Source organism: Pinus tabuliformis, chromosome J, assembly GCF_031772625.1.
Source record: "Pinus tabuliformis cultivar Carrire ecotype Pingquan chromosome J, CPIR1, whole genome shotgun sequence".
Classification (NCBI taxonomy): domain Eukaryota; kingdom Viridiplantae; phylum Streptophyta; class Pinopsida; order Pinales; family Pinaceae; genus Pinus; species Pinus tabuliformis.
Window position 1 is genome coordinate 489,766,437 of NC_142295.1, and position 27,737 is coordinate 489,794,173.

General features: G+C 38.7%; 1 pseudogene; it reads left to right on the plus strand.

The window, feature by feature from the left end:
• The window catches only part of LOC149227929 (putative disease resistance protein At4g10780), a 90,525-nt pseudogene that overhangs the window by 37,881 nt on the left and 24,907 nt on the right, over positions 1 to 27,737 (plus strand).

Sequence of the window (27,737 nt, forward strand, 5' to 3'; positions counted from 1 at the left end):
AGATGTTTACAAAATTGAAAACATAGAGTAAGGGGTCAACATACAAAACATATCATGCAAACCAAATTATATGAAAGGATGTCACTTGGAAAACTGAGCAACGCAACCCAACCTAGAACTGGCTTTCACCAATTCACCCCCGAGATGAGAGTTCTTGCCATGGATCAACTGCCTCCAGTTGATCTCTTACATGGGTATTTAATACCCCCTTTTATGATATGGTTTCCATTAGCGGTGTCCCACTTTTATGGATCTTTTTATCCATTTGCCTAGGATTTTTCCAAAAAAGCTCACCTTTATCTCCCGCAAGGCTTTTCCTCATAAAATCTTTCCTTTCTTACCACAAGGCTTTTATGTTTTTCTTAACTTAGCATATTTCTTCATCTAAGTATTTTAATGGATATTTATCTCCAATCCATTAAGCTTATCTAGAATTGGATCCAGAAGTCTTATCATGAAATAATTATCACTTCCCATTCACCAATGGGATTTGGAAATAATCTCATATCTTGGTGTCTCACTTTTCCAAGTGATTAAATTATTTTTTATATTTCGTAATAAAGTATTTACTTTTCTTTATTACACATCAGACCTAGCTTTTCTTAGCTTAGGTTAGCAAAGTTTTACATACAATGGAGGGGTGTTACACATCTCCATAGATATATTCCAACCTATTTCATATAATTCTAATCTAAATATCCACCAATCCCTTCATTCTATAACGTAGAAGAGTGTAGTACCAAAGGAGTGTTATAGCTAGAAGGACACACTAAATTAAGAGATTCATCTTTCCAAATATCTTTTAGGTAGCATTTTGAGATCCACGAGAATAAAAATTCTAGATATTTAAACATATAATGAGTAGAATTGTGAAATTAAAAAAGTAAGTCATACTAATTTTTTTTAGTGATGTTATAGCTGATTACTTTAGAGAGTTTGCTTTGGAAATTTTTGATTTCATTTTTGTTTCTTTTTGAGAAACATTTTAGGAAGATCATTTCTTTGCAAGATCATTTCTTTGGATGTGTGAAATAATTTCATTAAAAGCATTAAAATATGTATACAACATGGAAGCGACATAGCCCCAAGGGTTATCTCAACTGGTCGAGTCCATGTTGTTAAGTACCTCGCTGATCGGGAGGTCACAAGGCAATTTCTCCTCAATGCCCTTGGGGTTAGGCCCTGCTAGTATGGCCATAGGGCTTTAAAAGATTCCCTTCGGGGTTGACATGCCTAGATTTTCCATGGACATAGTGGCCCCCGTGTACCACCTCTAAAAAAAAATGGAAGCGACTTATGTGTTTAAGATTTGTGGAGAAGAAATAAGTAAAAAAAAATTAATTTTTTATCATTACATTTAATTTTGACACTTTTAAATTTTCTAGTTAAATTGAATCTATTTGCAAATTACATATATTTCCAAATATATATTCCAACCTCTTTAATATAATGTTAATCTAAATATCCACCAATCCCTTTATTCTATAACCAAGAAAATCGTAGTACCAAAGGACACGCTAAAGGAAGAGACTATTAAGAGAAAGAATGTGCTAAAGAGGAGACTGTGAAAAGAGGAAGAATGTATTAAAGAGTATATTGTGTTAAGGGAGAGAGTGTGAATAGAAAGAAAATATACTTTCAAAAATCTACACATTTAGATGATTTTTTTTTTTTTTTTTTTTTTTAAATCGATAAGAGGAAGAGTGTACTAAAGAGGATTTTGTAGACAAGTACGTAGACCTAAGATGACCCCATTTACTATGTAAATATTTTACCATGGGAGGGAATTAACATGGGTAAGTAAATTATAAGTATTATTCTTGACTTGATAAAAAATAGTCCAAAAGATTGAGTCAAACTTAACAACTTTAGCTTAATTTTCTCATGTGTCAATCCCTTTCACGCATGATTTCCTTCTAAAACACTTCTACGTGTTGATCCTATTGTAACATTGCTTATTCTTTTGTGGTGTTAATGTGAAAAAATCCATCAAAACAGTCAAATCTTCCACAAAATTCTTCCAATTATTTTTACCCAAAATTAGCCTCAGTAGCCCCAATAGACACCAACACTTACTTGTGGCCCATCCTAAGCCACTTAATCCTTCTTCTATTCCAAGCTTCTTCTAGGACTCCATCTTTTGCTTAGTTTCATGATCTTATAATGTACCCTTATCCATCCACCGCTACTGCTTCTTCTAGTGGGCACTATTGCATTTCTACAAATATTTGGATGCCACTTGTTAGCGCATGTAGGTTCAATTCCTTTTGGATATTGTAGCCCACTAAGGTTGGTCAATGTGACCCTACATTTCAAAACTATAACTCAACTATGGGCTATGCACAACATCCTCATGAATTTGAACTAATGTTATTCATGACTTCCTTAATGGTACATATCTATCTGAAAATTGTCTCTATGTTTCCTTGCCTAGAACTGATGTGTTAATATAAATTTCCATAGACTACACAACATCAATCATGACTCTTGAGATCTCGAGTCAAGATTTTATCTAATACTCCCTTCCTTAGTTCTGCGTGAAACTTCCAGTGGTACATTACTCTATAATTACTAACTACTCTAACTCCCTCTCGTGTTGTCTTCCATACTTCATAGAAAGAATAAACAACATAGCTACTTGTTTGTGCTATATAGATGGTTTGATGTTTTGTGAGATAATTTGAGCCATATCCATTTAGAGATGACTTTTTGTGGCATGTGATTTTAACAGAGTAACTACTATTATTGCATGTGCTTCTCCCAATGATTGTCCCACCATCCACAATCACATCTTTGAGGTCTGCTTCCCTGAAGATACCTTATGATTGTGGATAACTCATGAAGTGTGGATGAAATGGATTTTCATTCCCTCTACGGGCATGCCAACCCTTTGATGTGGCTCAAAATTTCATTTCCCTCTACTTCATCATATTCTTGTTCCAGGCCTCTACTCATGCAATTTCACAATTGATTACTTCATCACATGCCTATCCTTGCTCCTCGTTATGCTTGAAAATTGTCTTCCACCTAGACATAATTCTCCCATGCCTGTCCTTGTTCCTCGTTATGCTTGAAAATTGTCTTCCACCTGGCCACAATTCTCCCTAACACTATGTGTTGCACACATCCACAACAAATATGCATGATACACTTCTTCATGTGTAGTATTTTCCTTCACGAAGTGTCTTTAATTCTTGTGACAAAATATACATGTACTATAATACTACCTTTTCCACAACAAAAACAAAAAAACTATTAACTGTACCAATTTATTTATATAGAGAGAAAATTAATTATAGTGCACTTTCTGAGTTGTGCATGGAATATTGACTGTCCCAATATAGTTTCATTTGAATTCCATTCACAAACCCTTCCATAGGTTCACCATTAAGCTTCTCCATTTGCACTGCTCCTACATCTATCACACTTATGAACACAAAGGTTTGTAGCCAATGCATCTAGAACTTCCCTAGATGATTTGAGAATTTGCTGTCATATAGTAGGACTAAGTCTCATGTTTGAAACCTCTTCTATTTGATGCATCTATCATAATAAGCTTTTTCTTGTGATTTCTAAAGATTTTGATGAAAACATGCAAGTGCACGTTATTTTTCCATCTGCAACAACTCTTGAAGCATTTGTTCCACTTCACAAAATTCAATCATTTTTTGTGAAGGCAACAATGCACAAACTTGGTACAAGAAACTCCATAGGAATTACCACTTCTTGTTTATATACTAGCTTGAAAGTTGTCCATCCTGTCAGCCTTTTTCATGTGGTATAATATTCCCAAATTATTACTAGTATCTCAAATCCTGGTCATCCCTATTTATATTACAGACCTTAGTAAAGGTATTCTATAATATCTTACTGAATGCCTCCATAGTTTTAGTAGCTTGGGGATGATAGGATATGGGTTTTTGTTGATATATTTCAAATTCCTTAGTCAAAGTACAATTGTTTTATTTAAAAATGGGTACCTTGATCAGCCATTAAAATTCTAGACATCCAAACCTCGTCAATACATTCTCAAATAGAAACTACCTAGTAGTCTCTGCATTGAAATCTTTCGTATATGCTAGTTTTGCATATCTTGTTAAGTATTATGATGTTGAGAAAATGTATTTGGCTCTAGATATTTTTGTTTGTGGGTTAATGGGACCCACAAAATCTATTTCCCATTTATGAAAGTCCTTAAGTGTAATTTAAGGAACTAGAGGAATTTTATTCCATTTGAAAGGTCTTCCTACTCTTTATCAAACATCAAAACTCTTGCAGAATTCTTTAGAGCCATTATGTAATGTAGTCCACCACAGTCCTGTGCATAGAATATTTTACACAGTAGCTTTTCCTGCATAGTTTCCATCTGTAACTCCTTCAAGAGCTTCTCCTAAAATAATTGGTATTTCATACTGTAATACACATCTACACAATATGCTATTGTCTACCAAGTTGTATAAGAATCTTGCTATTAACTGGTAATTTGCATATTTTATTTCCAACTACTTTTTCTGCATGACAATATACTCTACTAGAGAAAATCTTGTACTCAGAAACTGTGCAATCTACAGGAGGTTAATCCAAGGTAGTGTCAAAATTTTTTCAGAGAATATACCATTACTAGCCCTTCCTTCTTTGTGGTTGTGTACTTTTGTTTGACCATGGGCAAATTTATACTAGTAAAATAAATTTGATTGTCTCTCTCTCAACAACAAAATTATTTGGGGATGGTCTGACCTGAGTTAGTGCATAATGTGCAGCCAAAGAAAACCCACTAGAAACCATCCCTTTCGATATCACCTGACGAACAAATGAAGAATCACCATTAGGGGAATTTTGAGGTCTAAAATGGGCCTCCTAAGGAAATTATAAAATAATAGTGGAAACAATAAAATAAGATTAGATTACATCATCAAATTTTAGAGGGAAAAAAAAAGCTAATTTTTCAACTTATCTCCATATGTATTTACTCAAATTTTGAGTGAGAACACTCGTTGGATGCAAAATTTGATTCCTCATCCAAGGAGTGCCCATGTTGCATACTTTTGATAGACCTTGCTACACGAAAAATGAGAAATACATGAAAAACATTACTGCAATAACAATTTTTCATGTATTTCTCATTTTCATTTAGTAGGGTCCATCAAAATTATGCAACATGGGTACTCCTTGGATGAGGAATTAAATTTTGCATCCAACGAGTACTCCCCCTTGAAATTTGAGTAAAACCTTAAGGAGATAAGTTGAAAATACAAGTTGAAAAATTGGTTTTATTATTTTATTATTTTTTAATATTTTTACTTTTTTACCCCAAAAATTGTGAATCATCCCCCATGGTTAACATCATGATCTTGAATCCTATTGGTTCTTATAAAGTTTATTTCGGTTGTACATTTTTCTTACGAGGTCCATTTTAGACCTCAAAAGTTCTCTAATGCCTAAGGCGCCTATGGGGACTTTGGTAACTAGCATTCTTGTAGTAACTAGGATTCTACTAAGACAAAGGGAAATGGAATCAAATGTTTGGAAACATACTAAAATATTTACCTCACGGTTCTAGGCTAGATCTAGTTGTGGACATTTATACATCCATGACATATATAAAACATTAACCAGTTTGAAAGGGGCACCTAAAATATTCAATGAACTGTAACATACTTAAAGTGTAATATCGCTCCCCTTAATAATAAATAATAAAAATAATAAATAATACAAAAATAATAATTAATAATATAAAGAATAAATAATAATAAATAAATCACTTAATAATAAATAATAAAAATAATAAATCATAAATGTTAAATAATAAATGATATTAAAAATAAAAACAGTAATAACTATACTAAAGCTCTAAATAAGAATAAATAGAAATAAAACAATAAAACTATTAAAAAGAATAAAATAAAAAAAGAAAGCTAAAAATCGAAAGAAAAGTAAAGAAATAAAACAAGAAATCTAAAAATCAAAAGAAAGTTGCATGTAGACACATGGAGTGTGTGCATGTGGTTCCCCTTCCAATGTTTGTTCTATTTAATAGATGGTGAGGAAGACGAGAGGCATTCCTGCATTCCATCTTTCTAAGATTTTATCTTTCATTCTATTGGGAGAATGGTGTTCTAAGACATAGGAGTCACTGGCAGTAGTACGTTGATTGAGGGCTCGGGGGTGGCCAGTTGTAGAAAATCTTTGCATTATGCCTTCATCTAAAGATGGCACCAGAAGGAGCAGAATATGTTGATGCTGGAGCTGAAAGGACTTTAGTCCTTTGTTTGGATGCTCATCTGTTTATGTTAATTCCTAAAGAACCTTAGTGTTGAATTAGGCTTTTCTGAAAATTTTCAAAGGGTGCCTAAAAGAAGGCCTAGGAGGACCATAATAAGTAGATATAGGACAGAAAAAGTGGACTGGTCCAAGACTGTTCAGAGGCATCTTATTTTTGTACCTTTTAAAAGGGCAGTCTAATGTATTTTCTGATTTCAAACTTGAAATATCAAATATAAAGATCTTTCCCATGGACAAAAAATTACACTCCATTGCACAAGAGTTGCCAACATCTGCTACCAATTGCTAAAAACAATCAGAGGTGTGCTGCGTTGTATATGCAGGATCCAGCTAATGAAATAGAGCAGCTAAAAATAGAATTAAATAAGTCTTAAAAAAATTCTTAAGAGCCTGGGGAGAAAAGATGATTGCAAAACAAGAAACTAGCACAAATGGCATGTGGCAAATGACACCAAAATGAAAGTTAAATGATATTTGTTTGTGTGGATGTGAGGATGATGAGGCTTGTGCAAAGCACATCTGATCTGAAAGTAAACCAAACAATTCCATCAACATAATCATTGATTGAGAGGATTAATATCAACTTTGTAAGTTATCCAAATGATAGAGACTGAATTACAAAGAAGAACAACCCCATATCGATTGAGCACCAGCTACACCTTTGGCAATATCTCCAATGTTTCCCAGAAAATTTAGCCCCTGCTTATGGAATGAAATCTGTATTCATAGAATGCATAAATGTGAAATTGCAAATTGTATGCATGCGCTTCATCAAACAGGGAAAACAGAGGGCACGACAGTTTAGTTTCTGCAGCAATTGGTCAGTGACTCAGTAGTGAAAGGGTACCGTAACAACAATTGGAAACAATTTACACTGATTATTTATACCAGAAAAATCTTTAACCCAGGAAACTAAATTATTTCCATCAGAAGATTTCCACTAGAAAATCCTCCGGCCCACTTAGTCCTGCAGAATGTCACCATTAATTAGCTCAATAATGGCTTTTCAGAGGTTAAAAATAAGCACTCATTGCTTTTGACCAAAGAAAGTTCATAGAGAATAAAAATGACATAAGGATGTTAAATTTAGCACAGTCCCGAAATGAAGGTGCCTACTGGAGCACTAGAAAGGATGACCTTCACGCTCCAACCCTTTTAAAAAATTATGATGCCTAAAGGCTTCCAAAATCACAAGGATTACTACTGATGCAATAAGCTGCAATAAAGGATAGAAACCTTCATTACAGAAAAACCTTCAGGTTGACATTTTTTTAGATGCGGTCTAAAATCGAGCAAAATGTGTAGTCTGGTGCAAATCTATATCTCTGTAAATCTAAAACATAAAGTGACGCTTTTACAATAATATTTTATGTGTACAGTTAAATCAGGGGAATTGCAGCTAGACTTCGATGCTGAAATTAAATGAGATAATCCTCACTCGCCAATAGTCACCTCATGCAAGTAATAAATATCAAGAAATAATCAAAATTCTCTACATTAAAATGCCCATAGGCCCTAAGTGTTTGAGCCTTGCTCTGATACCATATGTAACAGTCCAAAAATAAATATCTAATTTAACATTAAATTTAAATGAGAGTGGCACTTACCTAGCCCAATAAACATGTAATTAATAAGACTAAATTCAACTATGAATAGTGCTTACCTGTGGTAGAAGTAGGCTTACCGCAACAAGGTTTTGGGGACGACTCTCCACCCAACCGTAGGCTCAATTGTGCAAAGATTTGTTGCAACTGGCCACCCCCGAGCCCTCAATCAACGTACTACTGCCAGTGACTCCTATGTCTTAGAACACCATTCTCCCAAGAGAATGAAAGACAGAATCTCGGAAAGATGGAATGTAGGAATGCCTCTCATCTTCCTCACCATCTATTAAATAGAACAAACATTGGAAGGGAAACCACATGCACACACTCCATGTGTCTACATGCAACTTTCTTTTGATTTTTAGCTTTCTTGTTTTATTTTATTCTTTTTAATAGTTTTCTTGTTTTATTTCTATTTATTCTTATTTAGAGCTTTAGTATAGTTATTACTATTTTTATTTTTAATATCATTTATTATTTAACATTTATGATTTATTATTTTTATTATTTATTATTAAGTGTTTTATTTATTATTATTTATTCTTTATATTATTAATGATTAATTTTGTATTATTTATTATTTTTATTATTTATTATTAAGGGGAGGGATATTACATAAAGCTATACTACAAATTACTGAAAATAAACATAACCTAATCAATCATGAAACCATCTCATAAAACACATAAATTGGGACAAACCAACAATTTTCTATTAATATTCAAAAGGAATTGAGTGAAATATTACAAAATTGCTCCTTTACCCATGTTTGGTTTACCAACTTATCCAAAATACCATTATAACATTACAACAAAAATCATGCTTAGAACATTTCCCCTACAATCATAACCCACAAATTAGCCAATCCAAATCCTCTCAACTTCCACCTATTTATAGATAGGTATGTAGACCTAATCCGACCCCATTTACCATGGGCATTACTATGGGTAGGTAATTTACAAGTAATATTCTTGACTCGATCAAAATTGGTCCAAAATATTTAGTCAAATAACCACTTTATCTCGACTGCCACAAGCCAACCATTTATGCACATGTTTTCCTTATATGAAAAATCTACGTGTTGATCCTCCTGTAAAATTTTCTATTCTTTTCTGACATTCCTACATGAAACTCCATCAAACTAGTCAAGGCTCCCTCAAAATTCCTCTAATTCCTTTTACCCAAAACTGGCACCAATGTGTACCCTCGAGGCCCATATAGGGAGACCCATCCCTACACTTCTTTCTCCAGAGATCTAGCCTTCCCCAAGGTAGCCCAAGAAGAAGAGCACATGAACCATGACATGCCTAAAGCCGTTGGGGTGCAATAGCTAGAGATGTTTGGTTCTCCCTAGAACTACGACCACAATCATACCGTCGTTGTATCTGAGGAAAAGGAAGGATGAATGTGTTTCATTCCCCTCCCTTTACCGTTTATTTATAGTTTAGGATAATCATTTATTATAATATTTTAATAATATTCCTAAATTTACTTTAGGAATGTTGTAACCATAATAATTATCTGGATTAGGAACCATATCTAGGTACCTTGACAATTGTGGTGCACTCAGAGTTGGGGATATTGTATCAAATTGGTGTATGAGATTTTTTTTTAATATTATTTTTTAATGTTAAAAATCCAATATTTTTTTTATGATTTAAATTATATGTAAATGTTTGTTTTTGTGTGTGCAATTTGCAACTGGGATGTCCTCATACTTGCTTGGTGTCAATTTCATCCATTACCACTGTAACTACAAGGTGCACCATGCCATCCACTATCACTATAACAACTAGGTGCATTGCACTATCCTTAACGTGGACATGGGTAAATAAAGGGATATAACAAAAGGACTTTATGCATTGAGCATGAAATAGAAGAATGGATGAGAAGCCTATTTGAGCAAAAATCTCTTTTCACAATATAGTAAATGCATAATATGAGATGATATCTAAAATTTGGTTTCATTGGTATATATGGGAGACAAATGGTATAATAATATTTAAAGGGTTTAGAAAGACATTAAGGCTTAGTTAACCAATAAGGAAAAATATAATATAACTATAAAAATTCAATAACTCACTATATAGCTCTTAACATAACTCTCCCTTTCAAACATGCATTTCCCTTAATAATTTATTAGATGTGGACATTTTTACATGAAGTAATCATTTTCCTATGTCACCACTTCTACTAGTAGTTTTTTCCACTTGATGATATAGTCAACAATTTCTTGATTCTATACTTAAACCATGTTTTAATGATTATTTCCATTTCTAATATTATTTTTCTTTCTTCATTAATCTTAGGTAAAATATTTTGAACTACGATTTTGTCATGGATTACCTTTTTAAGAAAGAAACATGGAAGGATATATGGACACACGAAGACGAAGAAAAATTCCAATTTGTAAGCCACACTTTCAATCCTTTATAACACATTTTAATTATCATAGTACGTGGGTCATAATTTAGATCATTCTTTTGTTTCTTGAAGGACATCTATTTGTATAGTTATAGCCTTAAAAATATCCAACCCTCACTTCAAATTCCATTTCACTACAATGTTGATTTACTTGTTGTTTCATTCTATTTCATTACATAACCAAATTTCCCTTTAATACTTGGAGAATCTCTTCTTGGTTCTCTATGTGGTGATCTATTGCTTCAACTTTCACTTTTCCTATCATGTTTTGTGTGATGGATGCATGATGATAACCACAGAGTACTATAAATGGGGACATTTTTTTATGAAGTAGGGAAGGATGTGGTGTATCACAATTATATGAAATGAAACCACTTGACTCATTATGTCCTTTTACCAAATAAAACGAAATAAATTTATCATTTTAGACAATTGCTCACAATATAAAATGTCCTGTTAGCTACCTATACCAATAGGTTTCATATTTCATGATTGGCAAAGAAAGGTCCAAATATGCTCTGCTTTGGTGATGCAAAGATCCCATATTTCCAAGAGAAAACAATGTGTGTACATAGCTTGAGGTTGACTAAATTTTGATGGGTGGTCCAACAACCTAATCTGGATCATACCATATTTCAATTTTCTGTTGTAAAATAGAGAAAGAAGTCTGTCCAAACTGTTTAACCTTGGTAGACAAGTAGTTTAGGTAGAGAAGTAAGGTTCCCAACTGCTTAATCTGGGACCTTGGAAGCAATAAGGGTAGTTCTAGATAGAAAATCAAAAGAAAAGAAAAGAAAAGGCACATAAGGGTCTGCAAGTCTAAGTGCACCCTCCAGGAAGTAACAAAAAATGCTAGGAAATAGATGGGTAAGTAAATGGGGTTGCAGAAATCTCATTCCTTTCAAGTGAGTGTTTGATAACATGTTTGCAAAGGAATATCAGTGGATTGAGAAGATTCTCTTCCCCATCATGTTGCAGCAAAACAAAGGAGCATGTCTAACTTCCCATTTTCCCCTTTCACATCCATTTACTAACATCCCTTCATCAGTACAGATTCATGGAAGAATTTAAGGTTTTATGTTGGTTCTTATTCCTTTAAAAAGCCACATTTCTTGTCTAAAATTCTTTTTATTTTGATCTACTTCCTAACTAAGTTTAAGCTCCATAAAGCTTAGTAAACACCATTTCCCATTCTCATTCCCCCCCCAGTACTAAAGACTAACTCTATCTATTCTAAATCCCTTATGTTCCCCTTCCCCCTACTATAATAACACCATGGTGTATAAATCCCAAACAATGTATAGATATCCTCCCCTTTTAGCACTATAGCTAATAAAGTTTGTCTAAGGGAGACATTAGTCCACCAGGGACTATGGTCAACCCTGTCATGGGATTGCCCTGACCTCTGGTTGGAGTAACAACCTCCCCCTAAGCCCTCACTTTTCCTCTGTTCAAAAAATTCCCCAAAGAACCCCCTTACCTTTGCTAAAACCCACTAAAAACTCTTTTTCCTACAGAAAAAACCCAAAAAACCCATCAAAACCCTTAAATCCTAAGTTCCACGCATAAATATTAATTTGAATATTTTAATATGCCGGCGGGACACCCCCCAACATGCACGATCCGTCGGGAGGCCTGCCAGTCGTCCATCATCTGCCACCCCCAATCCAACGGTGGGAGGGTATTTTCAGATTTGGATCTACCGACCTTTAGCGTCCGGGGAACGGTGGTTTTCCGCCCCGTACATGGGACGCGTGGCAGGCGGCGGGGTTGTTCGAAGCCCCCCTCCCCGATACCGCCTTTGCCCAAAGGTGGTGCGGGGAAACCGCTTACCACCATCCCCGTTACCACCTCCCCCTTATGTCATCCATGCGTCATCATGACGTAGCACCATCTCCCGCCCCCACGCCGCGTGGCCCTCCACGTAGCCTTGCCACCTTATCCGCCCGCCACCGTGTCCGGCCACGCTGGCCTACACCTCAGTAGCCACGTCACCCTCCGTACCTGGGCCCGCCATGACGTCATCAGCAGAAAGGCGCCAATTACTCATTTTTTCCGAATTCGTCGTTAAAAGTCACGGTTTGGGCCGTTTTATGTCATTTTCGAGCGAAAAAGACATAGCCGTTGCCGCTGGTTCACTGCCAAATCGCCTCCGGACCTCCAAATTCAAACTTGCGACCGTGCCAACTCATCAACTCAGCTACATTCAGCCTTCACAGTTCGGCCCGCAGGCTTTCTAAGCGATTTTATACAGGTATTCACCATAATTCTCCCATTTCGCCCATGCATACCATTTCTCTGCAAATTCACCATTATAACACCTGTCAAGTTCCACAATTAAGCATTGTCTGCTACTTAAATGAGAGCTAAAGAAACCTGCATTGCCCCAGCACTATAATTCGACATTGAAACAGTCAATTCGCGGACCAAAATTGTAAATTTGTCCTCCAGGTGCCCAGCATTGTTCCCTTTTGCTGGGTGTAGACCAGCTGCAGCTTCTTACCAGAGTAAATCTCACATACCCTCTGCAATTTACCCCTAGCAATTCACAATCCCTGTGAATTTACCAAAAACTGCAGAAACAAGCCTGCCTTTTCCACTGAGAAAAACATTTCAAACATTGTCTACAGTGAGTCTATCACTTAAGCTCTGAGGAACCTTGCAATCCATTGCACTCACCTTGTTCAAAATTAGATTATACAATGGCTGCCCCTGTACCCTCAGCCCTCAGTGTTGCTCCATTAAATCCACCAAATAAAGACCTGGAGTCCTTGCCTCTTGCTGAAAAGGACTACCTCATTGAAGACTTTGTGGGTAACAGGGACTTCTTGCAGACCTTCAGGCAGTTAAGAGATGACTATCTGAATGGCAAGGACACATATGGGATATGGGAATCAAATCTGCCATACTACTGTCTCCCCTCTGTCAATGTTTTTCCGGAGATTATTCGCCTATGTTCTGAGAACTATGATGTGCAGCAAAGAGCTATTAAGTCTCCATCTGGGAGCATCCTCTTTCACATCAATCCTGAAACCATCAATAAGATGCTCCACTTTGATCAAACTGAGCTACTGTTCCCATTTTCCATGAATTACCTGCTGGACAATGGTGCCAAGATGACCAGTGAAGAGATCCAAAGAATCACCAAGACATTTATGAGGCCTGAGTGCCAGCCCACAGGGCCACCTCCCTACCTGGATGTCTGTTTCACTGATGTAGGCAGGCTTTTGCTGGACATGATTGCCTATGTGTTGGGGTATAGAACCAGTGAGCATGTGGATGCAACAATGCTGGTATTGTTAGCTGCTTACAGCCCAGGCCAGCCCCCTGCCCGCAAGTACAACTTTGCTAAGTTCATAGCTAACAAGATCCATGATCAGTTGAGCAAAGTGAACAGACAAGGTGTCTTCAAGTACTCGGCCTATATCTATCACCTTTTCATGTACTATCAGTCTGAGGCTTTTCCATGCTACATCAAAAAGCTAGATTATAGAGGGGAAAGAAGATCTGTTATCTTCTGGACCTCTGTCTATCACAAAGTCTCAAATTCACCATATTCCTATTGTGAATTTGTTGACCAATTTGTATACCCAGTCTCTTGCCTATTGATGAGGTCCCCTCCTCCCAGAATATCAACTGAGATACAGAAAGCTCTGCAGCTTTCCAAAAAATACAAAATAGGTGATTGGTACCTATATGAGAATCATACAGTCATCAGAGTCTATGGCTGTGAGCTCTGTCCATACAGGCTCCCAAAATATGTGCCTATGAGGTTATTTGCCTTGGAGTATTACAGGCAGTTGATTCAGTCCGACCTCACCCACTTCCACAGCTCCAAAAAGAAGGCCCACCTCAAGTTCAAACACCAGTTGGGCCCCTTCATCATGAATAAGAAAGAAGGACGGGAATATGCCGACTTAATCCTCAAAGATAAATACAAGCTGTCATATAGTTTTCGGTGGGTCCCTTATGACCCTCAAGGCTTCATTACTGCTAGAAGAACCAAGTACAGGCTTCTAGGTTATAGGCATCGTCAATACCCACACATTGAAAGATATGCCAACCAGCAAGAATGGCAGCAGGGTACTCTAGTTGAAAAACTAACTGAAGAAGAGACAATGCTAAAGAATGTAAAGGAGCTTGAAAAAACTATTGACCTAGACTCTGTGCAGCAGGTACCTTTCAAACGGCCTTATTCAGCAGGAGAAGGGACCTCGGCCTCAAGGACTGCACCAGTCGCACAGGCACCTTCCACAGCAGCACCAGCTACAGACAAAGGCAAAGGGATAATGGGTGCAGAAGAAGAAACAGTGAAAGAAAAGCCTGCCCCTTCAAAGGAGCAGCAGCAAGAGCCCCAACAAGGGCAGCAAACAGAACAACAACAGGAGCAGACTGCCCCTCCACAAACGGAGCTACTGGCAGCTCCAACAATGCAAACTCCACCTCCACAAACTGAGCCATTGACTACTCCAATTTTGCAGACCCCAGCACATGAGGAAAGGGGTATGAAAAGAGATAGAGAAGAGTCCACTCCTATTAGTGGATCCTCCCAACAACCAGGAGCCAAAAGGCAAAGGGTAGACTCCCCAGAGGTAGAAGACACCACTGAAGAATTCCTGGACAGTGCAAGGAAAGACAGAGAGGGCAGCCAACAGACAGGTACAAGCTCCTTTCAGCAGGAGCAAGGATTACAACTTGGTTTGGAGGTGTCTTCCTCCTCCCAGCAGAGCAAGAAGCCCAAGAGCACTAAGACTTCTTTCAAACAAATAAAGGCTCAGAATGATCTGCTGAGGGCAAAGGTCTACAAACAATTTATAGATGCAACACCAGCCCAGCAAGAAAGGCTAATGTCTGTATATGACATTAAAGAGGAAAAAATCATCCTTAGTCACTTTAAGCCTACAATACCGCAGCCTAAGTCAGCTGCAGATTTTGTGAAGACAAGGGTGGAGGTCATGGCCAAAGACATCCATCCCATGGACCAAATTGAACTCCACAAGCAAGATGGAGAGATGGTCTATGCAACCTTGGTGGAGAGGGCAACCATGGCCCATGAGCTAAAGGAGTCTCTGAAAAATACCAACACACAGTTGGATTTTGAGAGAATGTCCTCCCTGGCCAAAGACAATAGAATAAAGTCACTTGAGGACATCATTATTGATCTAGGACATGATCCTAGTGATCCAAAGGGTGTAAAGGCCCTTCTGAAGAAGAAAGAAGATGACCTAAATGCATTAAAGAAGAGGTTAAAGCTGCTGCCCACAGAGCACCCTCAAACAGCAGAGCTACAAAAGGAAAAATGGGTTGATGACCAACTGGACCTCATAATGTAGCTAAACCAGAGGGTCCTGGATTTGGAGAAAGAGCTGGAAGGAGCATTACAAGATAAACAGGGAGAGTCCACATCCCAAGCTTCTCCAACTACTTCAACAACAGCAACAACTACAGAGGCAGCAGTGGCCCCCACAATAGAAGCAGCAGCAACAACAACAGCTCCAGATGCCAGCACAAGTGTAAAAGAATTGACTAAGGCCATCAAGGAAATGGAGCTCCAGGCAAATGAGATAAAGAAGGCCAAGGAAAAATTGGCAGAACTAGATGCCAAGTATGACTAATCAAAAGTAACTGTAGAAGAGCAGGGTAGAGAAATAAAGGCCCTAAAATACAAGATAAAGGCCTTAGAGAAGGAGCTGAATCTAGATACTGCCATGGCCGACATAAAAAGGATTCTATGGGCCAAAATTGGCCAATCCATCAGTCAACAATGGAGGTCAATCAAAACAATACATGAGCAGATGGACTTAATGGGCCAAGCACAAGCAGAACTCCATAAGGCCAAAACATTACTGGGAGACAGACCTGAACAGGCCAACAGAATGATAGACTTCCTGAACAGGCAAGAAAAGGAGGAACTGGCAGCCATAGGCATTGCCAACAGAACAGAGGCTGTCCTCACTGCCAAGAAGGTACTAACTCTCAGGAATTATGTACGAACAGTGGAGAGGAAGTGCTATGAGATACAGGTTGATGTGGAGGAATATAAACTCAAGATGGCAGTGCTGCAAGCAAAGGGCCTGCCCAGCCTCCTAAGCGGTGCAGGAAGATTGGTCTCCCGAGATCAATTTGCCAACAGAATGGCAACTTTCATTGAAAATCAGATCACTGCATCTGGCAGTACATCTGAGCAAACAGTGCCTCCTACAGGACAGAGCTTATATGACAAACTTGAAGGCCTGTTCTTTATTGAAAATGAGGTAAATCATCTTTTTGAAACTCCTCCTAACTTTTATAGATATACAGAAGCCGATGAGACCTTGATAAAGATTCGGAGACATCAAATGCCTAAGGAGGATTGGTGGCAAGCAATGCTTCAGATTTTGCCATGGTAGCCTCAGTTGTTCGGCCACTGCCATCTCCAGGTCACTACAAAACAAACAGCATGACAAAGTCAGCATTAAAGGCAGCTGAAAGGTGACTCAGTACATGGACAATGACAGCTAGCCTAAGGGATAAGACAATACGCAAATTTTGACAGCGTATCCTCAGCCGACTCCAACAGCGCCAAACCAACTGCTTCTGACTATTTTTGACAGCTAAGGCACTAAAGAGTTATTTCAACATTAACTCTCTCAGCTACAATGCTCCAGGAGTTGGCATAACATAAATGAGCCATTAACTCATTCTCTGATATTTTTCTTATCTAAATTTTGTATATATACCCCTCTTGGCAACGCATTAGGGGTTGGTGATTTTGACTCTAAGGCAAATCTGTTGTATACTTTCAGTTTATCTAATACAAAGGGCCGGACCAGCTCAGTGATTTCCTGAAATATTTGATGTCTGGATGATGCTATGTGTGCTGATGCAGAATTCCTGTGCTGCCTGATGAAATAACAAGTTTTCCTCAATCTCTGTTCTTGTCTTCTTATGTTTATTAAATCATACTCATGTTACACTAAACTAGCAGTAAAGAAAAAGAATAGTGCAGGATTTGTTTTATTACACCTTGCGCTCAATTTTTACTGCTGTAAATGTTTGTCCTCAGAATTAACCATGGACATGAATTCTTAATTGCTCATGTTTCTATTAATTCTATAAGTATGAATGTTATCTAGAAATTCTCCATTGCTTCTAGAATAATATTCTCACTGTTTTTCTTTAGCAGTTTATTGTAAGATTCTTAATTTCCTTGCATAAACCGGATACACCACATTCAATCACCATTTCAAAAAATTGTTTCACAGACACTAATCTGGCTCTGTAGCATCACTTCATTACCACACAGCACATCAAACAAACTAAAGGACCACTGACTCCATGCCCAATGGACTGAGACATGCTAGTAAGCACCTATATATATTGACTGGAATCATCACCAAACACATTCCAAAAACAAAACCTTGAACATCATAGCTAGCCTAAAATACTATCAGAACAGAGACAAATCATAAAGAGAGAGCCCTCTCTGATTACAGTTTGGCTAGAAACTGTAAATCCAAAGATTGGTTAGTGGTTACCCCGGCCGTATTCCCTTGGGAGTCATAGGGAACAACCTGGGTGTTAACATAATTGGCGACTCCACTGGGGACATCTTATTTCTCAACTGTTGTCTGTCTCTAGATAGTGGTTCTAAAAATTTGAGCAGTCCCTTGAAACAGTTCTAAAAATATCCTAAAATATCAAAAAACAAGTTCAGAAGTTGGCTCCTAAAAGGGAAACTAGACATACTAGGTCAAACCCTGACCCCAATCCACCAGCTATTTTTGAAAATCCTAATACCATCCCCAAGATCATTAGGAAGCAGCAGGAACAGGAGACCCTTGCTGACTCAAGTCCTGAGACAGCTCGTCCAAACCCTGTGCCAACTCCAATCAAGGTTTTATTTCGGTCTACCCTTGGTTCCCCCAGCTCACCATCCACAGCTCAAAGCCCTCCTTTCACACCTTCATCCACTGCACATATTCCCTTGACCAACACTCTAGTTTCTACCGGTCCCATCAACCCTGTAGTACCCATCGTCCCTGTTATCCCGTTTATCCCTGTCAATCCCATAAACCCTGCAAATATGGCCAATAGGTATGAACCCTTGCAGTTACCTGCTAATGCTGCAGCTCTACTCCAAGACTACCAATCTAAGATCTCATATTTTGACTCCACTGGCCCCTTCACAGCTATTCAGCATGGCAAAAGGATGCAAGACCATTTTGAGACCTGTGAAATAGATGATGACAGGGTGAGAATGAGGATGTAAGAACTTGGTTTAGATCCCTGAATGCAAATTCCATCACAACTCCTGATGAGCTTTATCAAGCCTTTACTAACAGATGGGAGAAAAAGAAAGATCCTCTGCACATACTTGGTGAATATGACACTATCAAACGAGGTCCTCAAGAGACCGTTCTGGAGTATTGTGCAAGATTCAACAATGTATATAACGCAATCCCACAAAATTTAAGACCTCCTCCTGATTTGGACTTGTACAAATTTCCTGATGGTTTTGACCCTGATATGGCCTATCAGTTGAAGGAGAGAGCTCCTGAAACCCTTGCAGATGCCCAAAAGGTTGTTGTCACAGTGGAAGCTAACCTGATTGCCAAAAGAAACAGAGCAAGGTTGGAAAAGAGAACCACCTTCAAAGAAGAACCCTCAGCCTTTGATCAAAAACTGGATGCAATACTCACTGGTATGAAGAGATTGGGTGATAGAGTGGAATCAGTTGAGACAAAGTCATCATGGGAAGCACCACAAAACAACCTTCCTAGGAATCCAAATTTTAGGAGAACTCGAAATCCAAACGTTGGCAAGGCCAGTTCTGATCCAGACATAAGACCCCATTTCCAAGAGAATTATGCTGAGACTTCCACATCAAGTGAACCCAATGAAGATCCCCACATTAATTTAATGGGTTTGGATGGTGAAAGTCAAGTCTTTTTAACACAAGAAGATCATGAGAATGATGAAATCAAGCTGTTCCGAACCAAATCAGGTGAGTCATTTGACTTTAAACAAGGCTATGACACAGCTGTTTATGAAGTCCATAAACAATACAAGTTAAGGAGTAGAACTGTAAATGTAACACAGCCTGAAAAGATAAAGGATAGCCAGCAGCCCAAAAGAGCCATAGTCACAGAGCCAAATGACACAAGGGAATCACTTGCAAAGGAAGTAACCATTGAAGAAGTCACTGAACCATTTTCTTCAAAATAGCAGCCCATGGCTACATCATCCTTGCACCCTAACCCAAGTGTCACTCCTCAAGAGATGAGCAAGAACGACAAGCCTCAAGATCAAGATAAGAATCAAGAAGAAGAGTTAGTGAACAAGGAAAGAACTGTCATCCACAACCAAAAGACCCAATCTGAAAAACCCTTTGACCTCGAAACTGAAATTGGTAAATTGAAGGTAGCTATTCCTCTTTCAGAACTAGCCAAGCATGACATTTATAAACAACAAATCAAGAAGTCCCTTCAACTTACTAACAACAAAGATGATGTCAATGTGTTGGATGATACCCCAGAATTTCTGTTCGGTCCAGAAGTTGATGGAAAAACAGTAGTCACAGGGATCTTACCTTTTTATGTCAGTTTACATGTTCATGATAAGATATTGCACAATGCAATGTTTGACTCAGGTGCCTCTCACAACCTCATGCCTAAAGCAGTCATGGAAAGATTGAATCTAGATATTACAAGACCATATAAGGACCTATTCTCCTTTGACTCCAGCCAAGTCAAGTGCTTAGGTCTAATAAAAGATCTATGTGTGTCCCTTGTTCAGTACCCAAATAAAACAATTCTAATGGATGTTGTAGTTGCTGATATCCCTCCCAAGTATGGGATGTTGTTATCAAGGTCATGGGGGGCTAAACTTCAAGATTCCCTACAACTGGACATGTCATATGCCACCATCTCTATTTTTGGGCAACCAAAGAGACTGTACAGAGAAACACTAATGAAATACATGGTCAACAGTGAAGAAAGGCCCCAAAATTTTCCCATATATGCTGTCCATTCAGACATAGACTCATACATTCTCTTCAATGATAATACAACTCCCTCAAACAAGGATGTTGAAACCAATACACTCATACAAGAGGAGGACACTGATGAACAAACCGCTACCCAAGAAACAATGGTTAAACCATCTCTAAACAAAGCTGTTGTTCTAGAAATCAAGCTAATTCAATCAAGTGATCAGACTGTCCTAGAAGACAAACCAGGTGAAAAACCAGAACTTCAACTTATGATCCCAGATCACAGGGAAGTTATTAAATCTCCCCTAGAAAAAGAGAACCTATGGTTTCTTGAATTTGATGGGTCATTCAACAAATTAGGGGCGGGAGAAGGGGTTTGGATACATAATAAACAACACAGTCATGCAGAGGGCCGAGCCTATAGGTTAAACTTCAGATGCACCAACAATATGGCAGAATATGAAGCTCTCTTGTTAGGCCTTAAGCTAGTAAAATCCTTACAAGCCATAAAGGTTTCAATTATGGGAGATTCAGACTTGATCATCCAACAAGTAAAGGGAAATTTTGTTACTAATGATAAAAGACTGAGATCTTATAGGTCTGCTGCTGCTGAACTACTACAGTCCTTCACTGAATTCCAGTTTACCAAAATTCCTAGAACCCATAATCTGCATGCCCATAGCTTGGCCACATTTGCAAGTACCTGCAAGCTACCTTTTGAACCCCACCACTGCTTTTCAGCCGAGATAAAACACAGATCATCTGTCCCAAACAATGTAAAGGATTGGCAAGTGTTTGATGATGATACACAAATAAACAATTTCTTGACTTTACAGCAAGAATTTTCAGGACTAAACATTGACACTGAAAGAGCAAGTCAATCACAAATACAGAGTAGACACAATAACAAAGCAATATCACCCAAAACAGCTAACCAAATGCTAAATCCTACAATTTTCAACAAAGACAACATACAAGAAATCCAACAAATTAGTTATGAGGAGACAGCCGAAGATGAAGCTGAAGTGATACAATTGAAGGACAATTTTCTTCCAACAGGCTTAGCTCCTTTAGAAGACATTTTCGACTCCAATGATGTTCCCAACAAACCAAAAATGCAGCCCCTCAACACTGCCATAGAAGAATGTAACATTGGGACTGCTGAACAACCCAAAATAATAAAATTGTCTGCTTCCTTACCACCTGACCAAAAGCCTAAATACATTGACCTTTTTAAAGAGTTCCAGGATGTCTTTGCATGTAGTTATGAGGATTTAAAATCCTATGACACCTCTGTAATTCAACACACTATCCCTCTCAAGCCAGATCAAAAACCCTTTAAACAAAAATTGAGGAGAATCAATCCTATGCTTCTCCCAGCAATGGAACAAGAGGTACAGAAAATGTTTAAGGTAGGCATCATAGCACCAATCAGATTCTCTGATTGGATTTCGAACTTAGTCCCTACAAGAAAGAAAACCGGTGAAATAAGGCTAGGTGTTGACCTAAGGAACTTGAATCAAGTATCCTTGAAAGATAATTATCCCTTACCCAAGATGGATCACATCTTGCAGAGAGTAGTAGGGGCCTCAATAATTTCTCTACTTGATGGATTCTCAGGTTTCAACCAGATCTTAGTTCATCCTGATGATCAGGACAAAACAACATTTACAACCCCATGGGGAACTTTCAAATATGTAAAAATGCCTTTTGGATTGAAGAATGCAGGGGCAACATTTCAAAGAGCAATGGATATTGCTTTTGCCAAAGAGATTCATGACTTCCTTGTCATTTATTTGGATGACCTCACACCTTTCTCAAAATCAGACCAAGAACATTTGAAACATTTGAGACAGATCTTCCTAACATGTAGGAAATATGGAATCTCCTTAAATCCTAAGAAATCCCTGTTTGGTTTGGAGGAAGGTAAACTGTTGGGCCACATCATTTCTAAAGATGGCATTAGGATTGATCCAGACAGAATCCAGGCCATCTTACAAATGCCTCATCCAAGAAATGTAAAGGAATTACAAGCCTTTTTGGGTAAAATCAACTTCCTAAGGAGATTTATCCCAAATCTGGCCGAATTAAGCAGGTTACTAAATAACATGTTAAAAAAGGATTCAAAGGTAAAATGGACGATAGAAGCAAGTCAAGCCTTTGAAGGAATAAAGCTGGCCCTCACCCAAACTCCAGTCCTAACTAATCCAAAATTTGATAGGGAATTTATCATATTTTCCTTTGCTTCCCAACACACAATTGCTGCTGTCTTATTATAGAAAGATGACCGAGGAAATGAGAAACCCATTGCTTTCTTTAGTAAAGCTCTTAGAGATGCACCCCTGAAATACCAGATTATGGAAAAGCAAGCATATGCCTTGGTCAAAGCTATTAAAGACTTTAGGATCTACATCCTATACTCCCATGTTATAGCCTATGTACCAAGCCCAATTGTGAAAGACATGCTTACTCAAGAGAACTTACAGGGCAGAAGAGGAAAATGGATTGCAAATATTTTAGAATTTGACATTGAAATAAAACCTACAAAACTGATAAAAGGACAAGGTCTGGCTAAATTAATGTCTGAAACAAATTTCCAAGCCTTGGACATCAACCAACTGGACAGTGAACCGGAGCTGGCGACTCCAAAGATCAATGTAGCCTTTGAACAATCCCCCTGGTACTCTGATATCGGTTATGTGTTACAAAACCTGTGTGCTCCCCCAGGATTGTCCAGAACTAAGTGTAGGTTCCTGAAAATGAAAGCTTCTAAATTTTGCATTATAAATGGCAATTTGCTTTGGAAAAACCATGAAGGTATACTGTTAAACTGCTTGATTGAGAATGAGACTAACAATGTCACCAAAGAATTTCATGCAGGTGACTGTGGTGGACACTTGTATTGGAAGTCCACTGTGGATAAAATATTGAGGGCTGGTTACTATTGGCCCACTGCTTTCTCTGATGTCAAGAAATTCACCACCTCATGTCATAAATGTCAAGTGTTTGAGGGAAAGAGAAAGTTACTGCCACTTCCTTTGAGGCCTATTGCAACAGAGAGACCGTTTCAACAATGGGGCTTGGATTTCATTGGGGAAATTCATCCCTCATCTTCAAGCCAACATAGATGGATTCTAACAGCTACAGACTACTTTACTAAATGGATTGAAGCTGTTCCATGCAGACAAGCTAATGATTCCACTATCAGTCAGTTCCTTGAGACCAATATTCTTTCTAGATTTGGTTGTCCTGATAAGATAATAATAGACAATGCTGCTGCTTTCAGATCTAAGAAGATGGTGAATTTCTGCCACAAATTTCACATTACCTTGGGCCATTCTACTGCATACTATCCCCAAGGAAATGGCCTTGCTGAGTCATCAAATAAAAGTCTGGTTAACATCATAAAGAAAGTGTTAGAAGAAAATAAAAAGAATTGGCATAAGAAACTTGTGAATGCCTTATGGGCAGATAGACTAACAACCAAGAGATCAATTGGGGTCAGCCCATACGAGTTAGTCTATGGATTAGAAGCTAAATTCCCTTCATCACTAGGGATTCCTGTCATGAAACTTCTTCAAGAAAGTCAAGCTGAACCAAATGACATGCAAAGAAGGATCAATCAAATAATATGTTTGCAGCAAACTAGAGATCAAGTTTACAGCAGGGTTCAAATTTTACAAGAAAAATTAAAGAAAGCTTTTGACAGAAGGACTAAGGCAGAAGATTTCAATATTGGAGACAAAGTCCTCAAGTGGGATTCAAGAAGAGAAGATAAGGGAAAACATGGAAAATTTGACTCCCTTTGGAGAGGGCCTTTTGTCATACAAGAAATACAGGGAAATAATACTTACTTTTTGGAAAATTTGGATGGCACTGACTTAGGTGAAGGTCCTGTGAATGGCAGGATGCTGAAGCACTATTTTGACTACCATCCATGAGTGCAGCCTAATTTTCCTTTGTACATAATCAGCTGTATATATTTTCTTTCAGCAGATAAATAGTTCAGTTTGAGAAGTCACTATAAATAAACAGAAAGGGGGCTTTACATGCCAGAAAGTCCACAAAGGTGATAGCTTCTAGTTTTGAAATACAAAGAGAGAATTTTCAAATTCTGGCAAGAATAGATCAAGGGCCAAGGCATTCTGACCTGTTGTTCTTGGTCTTTCAAGATGAAAAACCATCCCCAAGTGGAGCCACTGTTAGCTACCTATACCAATAGGTTTCATATTTCATGATTGGCAAAGAAAGGTCCAAATATGCTATGCTTTGGTGATGCAAAGATCCCATATTTCCAAGAGAAAACAATGTGTGTACATAGCTTGAGGTTGACTAAATTTTGATGGGTGGTCCAACAGCCTAATCTGGATCATACCATATTTCAATTTTCTGTTGTAAAATAGAGAAAGAAGTCTGTCCAAACTGTTTAACCTTGGTAGACAAGTAGTTTAGGTAGAGAAGTAAGGTTCCCAACTGCTTAATCTGGGACCTTGGAAGCAATAAGGGTAGTTCTAGATAGAAAATCAAAAGAAAAAGCCAAAGAAAAGAAAAGGCACATAAGGGTCTGCAAGTCTAAGTGCACCCTCCAGGAAGTAACAAAAAATGCTAGGAAATAGATGGGTAAGTAAATGGGGTTGCAGAAATCTCATTCCTTTCAAGTGAGTGTTTGATAACATGTTTGCAAAGGAATATCAGTGGATTGAGAAGGTTCTCTTCCCCATCATGTTGCAGCAAAACAAAGGAGCATGTCTAACTTCCCATTTTCCCCTTTCACATCCATTTACTAACATCCCTTCATCAGTACAGATTCATGGAAGAATTTAAGGTTTTATGTTGGTTCTTATTCCTTTAAAAAGCCACATTTCTTGTCTAAAATTCTTTTTATTTTGATCTACTTCCTAACTAAGTTTAAGCTCCATAAAGCTTAGTAAACACCATTTCCCATTCTCATTCCCCTCCCAGTACTAAAGACTAACTCTATCTATTCTAAACCCCTTATGTTCCCCTTCCCCCTACTATAATAACACCATGGTGTATAAATCCCAAACAATGTATAGATATCCTCCCCTTTTAAGCACTATAGCTAATAAAGTTTGTCTAAGGGAGACATTAGTCCACTAGGGACTATGGTCAACCCTGTCATGGGATTGCCCTGACCTCTGGTTGGAGTAACAACCTCCCCCTAAGCCCTCACTTTTCCTCTGTTCAACAAATTCCCCAAAGAACCCCCTTACCTCTGCTAAAACCCACTAAAAACCCTTTTTCCTACAGAAAAAACCCAAAAAACCCATCAAAACCCTTAAATCCTAAGTTCCGCGCATAAATATTAATTTGAATATTTTAATATGCCGGCGGGACCCCCCCAACATGCACGATCCGTCGGGAGGCCCGCCAGCCGTCCATCATCTGCCACCCCCGATCCAACGGTGGGCGGGTATTTTCAGATTTGGATCTGCCGACCTTTAGCGTCCGGGGAACGGTGGTTTTCCGCCCCGTACATGGGACGCGTGGCAGGCGGCGGGGTTGTTCGGAGCCCCCCTCCCCGATACCGCCTTTGCCCAAAGGTGGTGCGGGGAAACCGCTTACCACCATCCCCGTTACCACCTCCCCCTTATGTCATCCATGCGTCATCATGACGTAGCACCATCTCCCGCCCCCGCGCCGCGTGGCCCTCCACGTAGCCCTGCCACCTTATCCGCCCGCCACTGTGTCCGGTCACACTGGCCTACACCTCAGCAGCCGCATCACCCTCCGTACCCGGGCCCGCCATGACGTCATGCTGACGTCATCGGCGGAAAGGCGCCAATTACTAGTTTTTTCTGAATTCGTCGTTAAAAGTCACGGTTTGGGCCGTTTTATGTCATTTTCGAGCGAAAAAGACATAGCCGTTGCTGCTGGTTCACTGCCAAATCACCTCCGGACCTCCAAATTCAAACTTGCGACCATGCCAACTCATCAACTCAGCTACATTCAGCCTTCACAGTTCGGCCCGCAGGCTTTCTAAGCAATTTTATACAGGTATTCACCATAATTCTCCCATTTCGCCCATGCATACCATTTCTCTGCAAATTCACCATTATAACACCTGTCAAGTTCCACAATTAAGCATTGTCTGCTACTTAAATGAGAGCTAAAGAAACCTGCATTGCCCCAGCACTATAATTCGACATTGAAACAGTCAATTCACGGACCAAAATTGTAAATTTTTCCTCCAGGTGCCCAACATTGTTCCCTTTTGCCGGGTGTAGACCAGTTGCAGCTTCTTACCAGAGTAAATCTCACATACCCTCTGCAATTTACCCCTAGCAATTCACAATCCCTGTGAATTTACCAAAAACTGCAGAAACAAGCCTGCCTTTTCCACTGAGAAAAACATTTCAAACATTGTCTACAGTGAGTCTATCACTTAAGCTCTGAGGAACCTTGCAATCCATTGCACTCACCTTGTTCAAAATCAGATTATACAATGGCTGCCCCTGCACCCTCAGCCCTCAGTGTAGCTCCATTAAATCCACCAAATAAAGACCTGGAGTCCTTGCCTCTTGCTGACAAGGACTACCTGATTGAAGACTTTGTGGGTAACAAGGACTTCTTGCAGACCTTCAGGCAGTTAAGAGATGACTATCTGAATGGCAAGGACACATATGGGATATGGGAATCAAATCTGCCATACTACTGTCTCCCCTCTGTCAATGTTTTTCCGGAGATTATTCGCCTATGTTCTGAGAACTATGATGTGCAGCAAAGAGCTATTAAGTCTCCATCTGGGAGCATCCTCTTTCACATCAATCCTGAAACCATCAATAAGATGCTCCACTTTGATCAAACTGAGCTGATGTTCCCATTTTCCATGAATTACCTGCTGGACAATGGTGTCAAGATGACCAGTGAAGAGATCCAAAGAATCACAAAGACATTTATGAGGCCTGAGTGCCAACCCACAGGGCCACCTCCCTACTTGGATGTCTTTTTCACTGATGTAGGCAGGATTTTGCTGGACATGATTGCCTATGTGTTGGGGTACAGAACCAGTGTGCATGTGGATGCAACAATGCTGGTATTGTTAGCTGCTTACAGCCCAGGCCAGCCCCCTGCCCGCAAGTACAACTTTGCTAAGTTCATAGCTAACAAGATCCATGATCAGTTGAGCAAAGTGAACAGACAGGGTGTCTTCAAGTACTCGGCCTATATCTATCACCTTTTCATGTACTATCAGTCTGAGGCTTTTCCATGCTACATCAAAAAGCTGGATTATAGAGGGGAAAGAAGATCTGTTATCTTCTGGACCTCTGTCTATCACAAAGTCTCAAATTCACCCTATTCCTATTGTGAATTTGTTGACCAATTTGTATACCCAGTCTCTTGCCTATTGATGAGGTCCCCTCCTCCCAGAATATCAACTGAGATACAGAAAGCTCTGCAGCTTTCCAAAAAATACAAAATAGGTGATTGGT